The sequence below is a fragment of the Nomascus leucogenys genome, chromosome 10, assembly GCF_006542625.1.
Source record: "Nomascus leucogenys isolate Asia chromosome 10, Asia_NLE_v1, whole genome shotgun sequence".
NCBI lineage: Eukaryota > Metazoa > Chordata > Mammalia > Primates > Hylobatidae > Nomascus > Nomascus leucogenys.
The window spans coordinates 34,513,519-34,525,992 of NC_044390.1; the positions used below are offsets into that span (position 1 = coordinate 34,513,519).

A 12,474-nucleotide genomic window follows, 5' to 3' on the forward strand; every position below is an offset into this window, starting at 1 on the left:
ATCAACTATCACTAGATCTCTAGCCCTTCTCAATTGTCCCACCCTGAATCTCTAGAAGACATCCACTTTCTGTCATAAGAAGGGTTCTTTTAGTTTTGCATGACATATGCAGAAGTGAAGTTTTCTGCTCTTACTCTCCGGGTCACCTTCTATGGGGTCTCCTGTGCGTAGGAAATTGCCATAGTTGTTGGCAGTGGTAGTATCTGCCTGTGGCTATGTCAAGGTTTCCAGGATTGATCCTAATGTCGTTGATATCTGCACCAAGGACACTGTTCTCTGATTGCTGCTGGGGTTCAAGGTCCTGTGTCATTGAGGACCCATGTGTATTGATTAGCTGTCGGAGGCCCTCTGCACTAAATACCACCAAAGGAAAGGGAGTCTTCTCTTGTGTGTTTTCCTCCATTTGTGTGTGTTCCTTAGTTATATATTTGCCCAAAATGTCATAGAGGCTTCGTTTGGTTTTGTTTTTATTTCAGACTTCATTTCCCCGGAGTTCTGACACAAGTTTTGATCTACATTCCTCTTTCCTCCCCTCCATTTCACTCCAGTTTATTGTCCTTAAATTCCTCTTTTGAGACCTAGCCCTCACGTCACTTAGGACAAATTCCATTCCAAGAATTTCTTTAGTCATTCATGTAAATAGACACATCATTATTTCTAGCTCATAGGCCTTCTGGTTATGCCAGATTTTCCTGAATCCCCGGGTGGACACACAATTATTTCTAGCAATGGCCATTCTCATATTAGGTCTGTACTTTTGGCAACTGAGTTAAGCAACAAACACCTTTTACAAAATATATTTATAATGTGATTACATGTACATTTTTAAAATTTCACATATGATTCCAGAATTTTCATCTGTTTTCTATGGGGGGATTCTAGAGACAAAGTATCTGGCTTAACTAGCTACCATCTTCTCCCTCATTTCTTCAAACATTGTTAAATAGTTCATTAGTATAGAAATGTGGTTAGCTTGTGGTATATGAGGGAACTTCAAAAAGTTCATGGAAAATGGAATTAAAAGATAAAAATAAGAAATATAAACCTTATTTCTCAACATAAGCTCCATTTTAAGTTCAAGACACTTTTGTAGACAATGATACGAGCCATTTAGTCCATCCCCAAAGAACTGAGGGTCCTGGGAATTTAACTATGTCAATACAGTATTTTTTACATTATTAACGGAATAAAAATTTGTGCCCTTTAAATATATTTTAAGATTAGGAAACCAAAATAAGTGAGAAGGAGCCAAATCAGAACTGTAAGTTGGATGCCTAGTGATTTCCCATCAAACCTCTCACAAAATCACCGTTGTTTGATGGAAGATTGAGCAGGAACATTGTTGTGGTGAAGAAGGGCTCTCTGGTGAAGGTTTCCCAGGTGTTTTTCTAGTAATGCTTTGGCTAACTTTCTCACAACACTCTCATAATAGGTAGATGTCATTGTTCCCTGGCCCTCCAGAAAGTCAACAAACAAAATGTCTCGAGCATCCCAAAAGACTGTTGCCACGACTTTCACTCTTGACTGATCTACTTTTGCTTTGACTGGACCACTTCCACCTCTTGGTAGCCATTGCTTTGATTATGCTTTGTCTACAAGATTGCACAAGATTAAAATGATAAATCCATGTTTAATCTCCTGTTACAATTCTTCATATAAATGCTCCAGGATTTTGATCCCACTTATTTAGAATTTCCATTGAAAACTCTGCTCTGATCTGGGCATGATTCTGACACCCAGCATGTTGAAACTTTGCTCAACTTTAATTTTTCAGTCAGAATTGTGTAACCTGAACCAATTGAGATGTCAATAGTATTCGCTATTGTTTCTGCTGTTAATCATTGTCCCTCTTCAATTAGAGCACAAATAAGATAAAAATTTTCCTTGCAAGTTGATATGATGATCTGCACTGCAGGCTTCACATTCAACATTGTCTCATCCCTTCTTAAAATGAGTTATCCATTGGTAAACTGCTGATCTCTTTGGTACATTGTCTCAACAAACTTCTAGTAGATCATTAATGATTTCACTATTCTTCTATCCAAACTTCACCAAAAATTTGGTTTTTGTCTTTCCTTAAATGGAAAGAATTCTGCTAAAATTCTTCAATTTTGGAAAAATTAATGTTGCTCTGACAGGGGCTCTTTTCAAACTGATATCTCATTCTTCTTAGTGCCTCAAAGTAGATCCTGTTCAGACATGTTACAACAAGTTCATTTGAGTTTACGTTGTGCAAAAAAAATTTAAATTGATGCATCTTTTTTTCATAATATGCATTTTCCATTAAGATTTTGAAGACCTCTCATATAACAGAAGTCAGCATGGGTACAAAATTTAGTGTTTTTCTTAATACCTGTTCCCTATATGATAATTTTAAAATTATTTGAAACTTAAAGGTTTTAAACTATCTTTAAAATAATTACATCTTATTGTCCATATTTTTAAAATAAGCTAATTGCAAGATATAAGTTTGAAATTTGTATCACTTATGAGATGCCACTATTAGTAAATTATGACATAGATACAAGATATGACAGAAAAGTTCACCAAGAGACAACCATACTAAGCAGAATGGGTCCAATCTTTACTTGTCTCCTGAAGAATAGCCACATGACATAGTTGAAAAATTAAATATGGGGTAAGAAGGCCTAATTCTGCCACTTATTGTCATTTAACCATTTTGAATTTCATCTGTAAAAATCTCTGCCCAACTTAATAATAACAAAACTATCTTATGGTAACATTTATTGAGTACATATTAGGTTCCAGGCAACACCCTACACATCTTAGAAGCTTTCTCAATCAATCCCCTTAACAACCTCTGACGTAGTAGACCATTATCTTCTCTTTCAGATGAAGAAACTGACCTTGTGAGAGGTTAAGTAACTAGCCCAGGTTTATCCAGCTGAGTTGAAGAGTTATGCTTCAGACCCAGACAGTCTGACTTTGAATCATAGCACTTAACTGGTGTGCTATACCTAATGGAAGATGATGTCCAAATGTGGGGAGTGGTATTAACTCTGAAATCACTGTGGTTTTTTTCCTCTGAGATATGTGGTTGAAGCAAGTCATTTCTCAAAAATAGCCACTGCATTCTCTGTAACTGTCAACCGCAATCATTTTCCGGATACACATGGTAATTTTGTATTTTAAAAATATCTGAAATTAGCTCAACAAAATATTTTATTCAAATTCCATCACCCACAACTATTTTACATTTTTTTGTATCTTACAAAACCATTACATTTTATAGACTTTAACATATTTATGTAGTTGTAATTTCCATATACATATATTTGCATTATGTTTATTTTACCTAATATTATAGACCTGCTTTATTCATTCATCCAAAAGATATTTATTGAGCTTCTGCCATAAGCCAAGCATTATTTAGGCTCTGTGGATCATCAGTAAGCAAAACAGCCAAAATCCTTGCTCTTTTGAGGCATACCTTCTAATAGGAACAGAATATAACACATCAATGATGAGAAGTGCTAAGGAAAAAAATAATAAAGCAAGGTAAGCAGGCAGACGGTGACAGGAAAGGTGGTATTCTAAAAGAGTCTGATTAGCAGAGGCATCTCTGAAAAGGTAATGTTTCAGCAGAGACCTGAATGAAGGGAGGGAGTTAGCCCTGCAGATATCTCAGGAAGAGGATTTCTAACAGTGAGACAGTTTTTAAAAAGGCTCTGAGGCTGGCAGGGGCTTGGTGTGTTTGAAAAGCAGCAAGGAGACTAGAATAAATGAAGTGGAAGACAAAGAAGAGTGGTGAAAGATGGAGAGGTGCTATTAGAGAGATCAAATAGGACCATGTCAGATTCTAATTTTATTCTGAATGAGTTAGAAGCCTTCAGAGGGTTTTTTTAAAAGTACCGACATGATCTAATTTATGGTTTCAAAAATTACTCCAGGTTTTTGCAGAAAATAAACTATCAAAGCAGACTGGAAGCAGGGAACCTGCTTTGGCAATGGGTTTGGTCCATGATAGATGTGGCTTTGGCCCATGATAGATGTGGAGGTAGTACAAGTGTTCTTGTTCTGAATATTGTTCATAGGTAATGCTAACTGGTTTTGCCAACTCTGGAGGGTGAGAGAAAGAAGGGAGACGAATGATGGCTAGTTTTTTTGTTTTTGTTTTTGTTTTTTGTCTTTTGTGTTTGAGATGGAGTCTCCTTCTGTCACCCAGGCTGGAATGCAGTGGTGCTATCTTGGCTCACTGCAACCTCTGCCTCCTGGGATGGCTGGTTTTTTAACCTGAGCACATGAAAGATTGAAGTTGCTAGTTACGGAAAGGAAGAGAATCGACAGAGGAAAAGATGTAGGGCAGAGGTGAGTAGAGTAGGAATCAGGAGTTCAGTGTGGACAAGATCCAGTTGGTTATCTAAGGGGGTATGTCAAGGATGCAATTGGATGCATAAGTCTTGAGTTCTAAGGGAGAGATCCTGCTAAATTTGAGACTATAGAGGAAAAGAAGAAACTAAGAATTGAGCATTGGGCTGTCCATTGTATAGAGGTGAGAAAGATGAGGACAAATAAGCAAAGGGAACTTGAAAAGGAATGGCCAATGAGAAGCAAAACTAAGAAAGTGTGGCACCCTGGAAGCCTAGGCAGGAAAGGGTATCAGCAGAGAAGGGAATCATTTGTGTTAAGGAGGAAGACCAACAGGAGGAATATTAAGGATTGAACATTGGATGTAGCAATCCTGGTTTAGTTTAACAGGAGCTGATACAGGGAGAAGGGGAGGTGGAAAGAGGAATTAGCAACAATAAATATGGGCAACTCTTTTGAGACCTTTTGTTTAAAAGGAGATTTAAAAAAAGGAATGGTAGCTGGATAACAGGATATTTGGATTTGTTCAGCTTTTGTTTTAATATGAGAAATATTATAATACATTTGAATATAAATTAGAAAAATCTAATAGAAAGGGTAAACTAATGACGCAGGAATGAGAGGGAGAATTAGACAACAATTATCTCCTATTGATGTAACATTATTTATCCTTTTTACTGTCGATGTTCATTTAAGTTGCTTCTGATTTTTTACTATTATGTTGCAAAGAAAATATTTGTGCCTACTTATTTTTTATTCATTGACATCATTTTCTTAAGATAAATTTGCAGATGGGGAATTACTGGATTAAAGATTATGAACATTTTTAATACACTTAACACTGCCCTATTGCCTTAAAATCAATTCCATGTGGCCAGTAATGTATAAATGATTAAGTTTTATTGCAACCTCACTAGAGTTATGCCATATAACTTGAGTCCATAATTCATGGAATTCCTAGTGTTTCAACTACCCTTTTTCTATCAGACTATTAGCTTCTAAAAGACAGAGATAATGTCTTATTTTTTTTGTTGCCATCTATTTTTTAGACCATATATTTCTTTAATAATAATAATTGCAACAGTTATCTGAAATCCCTCGGGGTTCAATCATAATGGTATGGATATGGTATGGTGAGAAAAAAAAAGTCATCAGTTTTGGAATCAGAGCAGCTAGTATTTGAATCCCCAGATTCGTTACTTTGCCTCTGATTGAGTCACTTTAATTTGCCAATCAATATAAAAATTTATAATAACCCTTGTTTCTCAGTCATGCTGACTGCTAAAATAAGATATCTGTAAAGCCCCTAGTACCAAGTAAGAAAATTTTGGTGGAAATAGTGGAACTTTGTTGTTTATTATGAAAATAGCTTATGAGCATTTAATATTTTTTTATTTTATTATTATTATACTTTAAGTTTTAGGGTACATGTGCACAACGTGCAGGTTTGTTACATATGTATACATGTGCCATGTTGGTCAGGAAGATAAAAACATTCCTCATGCAACACACCTCGTCCACAGCCCATAAAGTTCTCATCTTACAGTTTTGCTAATTCCCATGGAAAAAAAAATCCCTGTGAATTTCAATTCTAGTAAACTGTTGAAACAGCAAGCACCTGGGATATCTCTTGGGAAAGCACAGGCTGCTACAGTAGACCTGGGATCCGCAGTGTCTCTAGAAATAGTACCAGGCGGTTACCTCCAGGTGACTAAATGAGGCTTCATCTCAGCACACAAGCTTAGAAAGCTTTACGATTAGTCATGCTTGCTATGGTAAGGAAATAACACAAAGAAAAGTACAAATGGAAGTCGACTTCATCACAACACGCAGCCAATTTCCAAACAGGTAAGATAATCTCTCATGATAGGCAGAGGGTCCTCGGTGTAATGTTGAGAGCTTGGGAGGGTAAATATTAAGATTTATGTCTGTATCTGTTCATGTAAATGTAGATAAATGAGTCAGCATAGAACTTCTGTGATATCTAGGGAAATATCTTTAGCCTAAAAGTCTGAAATTAAATGAAAATGCTATGCAGTCATTCAAAATATCTTAACAGTAAAGATCCTACCATAATGTTAAGGAGTTTCTTGTAAAGTTCATAATCATCCTAAGGAGAGTAGGATTATAAATATGTTCACTTGAACAGAACTCAAAAGTTCTTAAAAGACATTGAGTGGAGCAGATATTTGTTTTGTTTAGTGTGGTTCCCACACTGACATCAGGGAAAAGATGACTACAACTAGAAACGAAAATTGAGAGAGGGTTACAGGGGGTTAATTCACTAAATCTAGACATTTTTATAATAATGACATCTCGGGTACCCTGTGTTTGTGTGCAGACTTCACTAAAAGACTAGTCAGTATCTTCTGTTATAATTGCATGTGGGGTCCAGTGAGTGAAAGTCACTGCTATGAGACATCATCAGCTAAATTCCCAGCTGGGGAACCCAGCTTTGTTGTTTTTTTTATCAGTAAACCAAGAACCTTACTCTTTAACCTTGGCTTAAATATGGCTCTTATTTAAAATGATGTATAAATTTATTAGTTAATCTGTATATAAAGTGCTATCCTCAGGTGAAAAACCTCGCCCAATGTTTATTTCACTTGTTTATTTCAAAAAGTATGTATTTAGTTTCCACTGTGTTCTAGGCATTGTACGAAGTTCTGGACAACAAAGATTAAAAATAAGAATTTAGTTTGAGTATTTAAAAACAATATAATGGTTCTAGTGTTGGTACAAAGTTATAGATAATTTTATCTGTGGCCCTTGATGATGAATAACAATGTCAAAAAATAATGCATCTGGTGTTTACATCCATCTTAATAATAAAATTGGATTAACTTTCTGTATGATTCAATATTGCAGAAAACAGTCATCAAGATGGCCCAAATAAATTATTTGATTCAAAAAGTCAAGCTCTGTTTCCCACAAAATATAGGGCTGCCAGATTTGATTTGATTTTTTTAAGTGCATCTCTGGTGTGAGACATGAGCAGGTAATAATGCCAAATGATGGCTTGGCAAGAATTTTCAAGCAGGATTTAGGGCTTAGCAGCAAGGTTTTAGACTAAAGGGAGAGGAAAGTTTTTAGTGATTTTCTTTTAATGTTTATTGCTTATATAGCTTTTAATATAAGGAAGACTCACCTGTTTAAATCTTTCATTTAAAAGAAATTAAGCTTTAAAGAAGGTGTGGCTTCTTAGCCTTGTACACCAAAATATCTTGCCCTACAGCATTCATAGTCTTCAAGTTAATTTTAAAAATTGCTATTGCGAATTACTCAGTTGATAATTGATGCTGGATTGTGTTGTATCAAATTAGCCATGTCTATATTCGGCTGTCACAAAAAGGAATAAGCTATAAATAGTTTCCCTTGTTTTTCTGATCAATATATGTACTTCTAACAATTTAATAATTAGATCAGACATAGTGCAATCCTAACAAATACTGTGACCTCAATCTTCCTAAAAGAAAAAAAAGAATCTTATTGTGGTAATTGAGAAGTAATAACAGGATGAAATAGGCAGAGTCATGTTGTGCATTAAAGTTATGCTGCAGACAACATCATTCAGAATCTTTCTTTTCTAGAAATGAGGTGGTTCTCAAGGTGCTAATCACTAAAATAACACATTGTGGAAAATTATATGCTTATTGTTATTTTGCCATATCCTTCTTCAGTTGAAAGGACCACAAAAACACTAGCTAAAACTTATTCAACACTCTGCCTTTATTCATTTTAACTATGCAGAAAATTATTAATTCCCCCGTGACAGAAAAAATCAAGATTACTAAGAAAAAAGTTGAAAGACATTAAATCATAGAGTTTTGATTTGCATGTTAAAAACACATGCCAATAAACCTCATTTCATTTTACTGTGTTTCTTGGAGAATTGTATAGTTCACCAGAAGAGTGAAAACACAGAATCCTATTACAGCCATTGAAGTGAAACATAAACTACTTCATGGAGGGAATAAAAATAAAAGTAAATGTATAACACCCTTCCACGGAGCATTAGACTTCAAACTACTCTTGTGATCAGACTGATGTTTCAGAGCTTGTGTGGTCTCTGTGCCCCTTCAGAGCTTAAGCTTTTGCATATGATCAGTTGAAAGTCCCAAAGGGATCTATTCCTATTGATTGAATATAAGCACATAAAAGGTACCCATCTCCTTATTTCACCCACATCTGAAATAAAGCTCCAATGACCTGTAAGGACTTTTAATTTCTTAATTTTTTAAAAAAAGAGTAATATTTATATATTCAATGGCTCAGGAAAGTATCAGTTTATGACTAGAATGCGAAGTCGTTGGGGGCTGAAAGATTATTATTTTGCCTATGGATATCTACTTCTAAGCATCCCTAAATGCCACTTCAAAGTAATCATGGTCTCAATTCTTACTGAACACTGTAGTGAGAAGTCTCTGTCCTTTGAGAAAAGCTCCATGAATGAAGAAGTCAGGGTTGTGATGATTAGAGTTTTGTTATTTTGATGGGGCTGGATGTAGAAACCTGAATTTGTCTGACCTCGTTTTTCAGACATTTGCCTGAGTGTTAAGCTTTTGGCCACACAGGGTTTCTGCCTGACCCTGATTCCAGTCATTTTCAACTAAAGCTTTGGATGCTGGGTTCTGCTATCAGCCTGAGAAAACTGAAGGAAGGGGAGGGGAGGCTGAAAGAGAACAAGGAACAAGAATAACTGGGAAAAATAACATCCTAATAAAAGATAGAAAACATAATCAGGGGAGTGGAAGGTGGAAAGTTCTGTTGACTCAAACATATAATAATGAGAATTGAATACTCTGTTAAAAGCAAGTAACTCGCTATTATGTTTGTTTACTGTACCCAGGATAATACCTATTTGTGGTTAAATCGTGATTTTTCTCCTGTCTCTCTAAAGAACTTTGCGTTAAATCTGTTTTCTTCTATTTCATCCATAGACCTGTCTGTAACTTTTATAAAAATATTTTTACAAGCATAAATGGACATGAAGTCACAAAGCATAGAAATGATACTATCATAAAAAGTATATAGAGTATTATTTTATATTTTATGGAAGCTTTATCTCCTCCAGTGAATTTGTACTTGGAAGAGTGGAGACCTTCACCATTTCATAATTTTTAAAAACAGCTTATAAGGATGGGGGCTTACTCAAAATTGTATAGAATTTAAAGTTTCCAGAACAATGTACAAAAGTTATTCATGTAATTTCTAAATTTTAGGTCTTTGCAGGTGAAAGAAAAGTTTTTATCACAAGAATGTTATTAGGGGATGTGAAAGGGAACACTAATTAAGAGGTAATATTAAAATAGAGGACAGAGATTAATGAAATGAAGGAAAAACTAGGTTATAAAAAGCATTTCAAATGAGTAGGATAAGGGATTCTATTCTAAATCATTAAATTTGGCTTTGTTTCAATATTAATATTTAATTGGTAGTGGTAAAAATGAAGAAAAGAAAGATGAATATGAATTTAATTAGATGTCCTTAAAGAGTCTTCTACACGATTTAGGATTTGAGTTGCATGTTCACAGAAGCCGTAATGTGAAGGGACAGGATGGAGAGTGAATGGAAGCAGAGATTTTGAACTCAATAACTGTTCTTAAAATGTGCCGTTTTGACCTTCAACCTCGAATTCTCTCCAGAAACAAATGATAGCATTTCAGCAAAACCAAATTGTTTTGACCATTGCTTTTTCCTGGGGCCTAGAGTTTCTGATTGACTTTTGGTGAAAGCTCCTTGACAAGTGTAATAATCAGTAACTGTAAACACTGCAAATCCAATCAGGCCACTTTTTAACGTTGTTATTATTACTATCCTGGTTACTATGTTCAAGACCTTAATTTCATCAACAAAGCTGTTACTCCACCTCCCCTTCTACTGAATATCCAAAGAAGCAAGTCACTAAATAATCATTTTCAACACTGATGTGTAGTAAACACGTATCTTTAAGCCTAGTTTACTGTTACTTTTTATCTGCCACTTCTAGCTGTTTTATAGCTAAAATAGTGATGGCAGCGGCGGCCATCTGGTGCGGCTGCTGCCATCACGCCGGCCGCTGCAGGGAGGGTACTGGGAGGAGGCAGACAGAACCCCCAACAGCAGCCCGCTGCTCTGGGGGCCGCCCAATGGGCGGGGCTAGGTTGTGCTCCGGACAAGGGGGAGCTCGGGCTAGCCCCTGAGCTCCCGGGCCACAGGGGGAGCTCCGGAGAGACAGGGAGAGCTCTTGGCAGCATCGACCCAACCCCACTACTAGCCCAGGCCCAGCAAGGATCTGGAGCCCCCACCCCAGGCTGCCAGGGGACATGGCCAGGTGCCTTGCTCCATGGAGCCTGCGGAACCAGGATGAGCGGGAGCCCTGCCCCTTCCAAGTTGGCAGGTGGGAACTCCCCAGGTGCAACTGCAGGTGTCCAGGCCACCACTGCAACCTGGGTACCCCTGTGCTCTCCGGAGCCGGGAGTAGGCAGAAGCCCCGCCCTCCTGGGCCAGGCTGCAGCTGCCCAAGTCAGGGCTGCGGATCTAGGCCTCCCGCTCCACAGAGCAAGCAGGAACTCTGCTCCCTCTGCCCTCAGCTGCAGCCACCCAAACCAGGGTTGCAGACCCAGGCATCCCTGCATTCTTACCCTTGCAAGCTTGGAGTGCCTGTTTCTGTTGCCTGGCTTCTCCCTACTCTGGGCACCCGCTCTAATCTGGGAGCAGGGTTGGGACTGAGCCCAGGCTGTCACAGCCCCAGCTGTGTGCACAGGCTCAGGGCAGTGCTGACGTGCCAACCCCCGCCACCCCCCACCCCCCCACACACATACACAGCCTTAGACCCTCCAGACTTTGGGTGCCAAAAAGAAGGGAAGCTAAAAGGGGACTGAGGGCAGCTGGGTGCTGACCTGCAGGTGTCTCTTGGTGCCAGCAGCCTGGGCACCATGGATAGCCATGGGAGGCAGACAGGCTCCTGGGCAGAAAAGAGCAGGTCTCCAGTAAAGCCTGGGGGCCGGGGCTGCCAGTCCTGCAGACCCAGAGCGGGAGCTCATGGTGCTTTTTCTTGGGCCCACCCATGGCTGCCCATGAACCAGTCAGCATGCACTTCCCCACCCTCTGAGGCCCATAAAGGCCTCAGCCAAAGCAGGCAGAGGGTGAAAAGATGAAGAGGGAGAGGGGACAACCAGCTGCAGACGGGAGCTATCCTCTCTGCTGAAAGTAGGAGGACAGAACGATCAGCTACAGAGAGGAGCTATGCTCTCTGCTGAGAGTTTCAGAGACCTGGGGAGATGGGACTACCAGCTGCAGAGAGGAACAATCTTCTCCAGGGCGTCCTCTCTGCTGAGAGCAGTAGATGTCTGGACGACCAGTGGCAGAGAGGAGCTACCCTCTCCAGGGCCTCCTCCCTGCTGAGAGCCAAACACTCCACAGATGACTAGCCTACAGAGAAGAGCTATCAACAGTGGGTCTCCTCTGAGCTGTTCTAACATTTAATAAAGCTCATCTTTGTCTTGTTCACCCTTCACTTGTCTGCATACCTCATTCTTCCTGAATGCAGGATAAGAACTCAGGCAAAGGTGCCATCAGCCACAGAGATTTCTGGCCAGAAAATCGGACCCCAAAGATCCCTTATCAATAGCTCATGTAGGGCCCACATTAAAGACTATGAAAGGGATGTAGTTACCATTCCCATGTGCCGGGTGAAGAAACTGAGCCTCATTTTCTTCAACTGAGAAGAAATTTGACCAAGGCCACTCAATCCAGGTTTGAACCCAAGTCTGCCTTACTAACCCCTATCTTAACTATTATTTGATAATGTGGCAGTTTTTTATTTTTTTATTATACTTTAAGTTCTAGGGTACGTGTTCACAACGTGCAGGTTTGTTACATATGTATACATGTGCCATGTTGGTGTGCTGCACCCATTAACTCGTCATTTACATTAGGTATATCTCCTAATGCTGTCCCTCCCCACTCCCCACACCCCACAACAGGCCCTGGTATGTGATGTTCCCCTTCCTGTGTCCAAGTGTTCTCATTGTTCAATTCCCGCTATGAGTGAGAACATGCGGTGTTTGGTTTTTTGTCCTTGCGATGGTTTGCTGAGAATGATGGTTTCCAGCTTCATCCATGTCCCTACAAAGGACATGAACTCATCCTTTTTTATGGCTG

At 38.8% G+C, this 12,474-nt stretch overlaps 1 protein-coding gene across 3 annotated transcripts in view; it reads left to right on the plus strand.

Annotated features, from left to right (window-relative positions):
- Positions 1-12,474, plus strand: part of PTPRR (protein tyrosine phosphatase receptor type R) — a 274,788-nt gene that overhangs the window by 120,450 nt on the left and 141,864 nt on the right. Inside the window, exon 1 of one of the 3 annotated variants that reach the window (XM_003259540.2) lies at positions 5,753-6,177. The exons of the other annotated variants lie outside the window; for them this stretch is intronic. The gene's annotated coding sequence lies outside the window, so the exon portion shown is untranslated. Of the gene's footprint in view, positions 1-5,752; positions 6,178-12,474 lie in introns of those variants that run through there. 3 annotated transcript variants of the gene reach the window in all.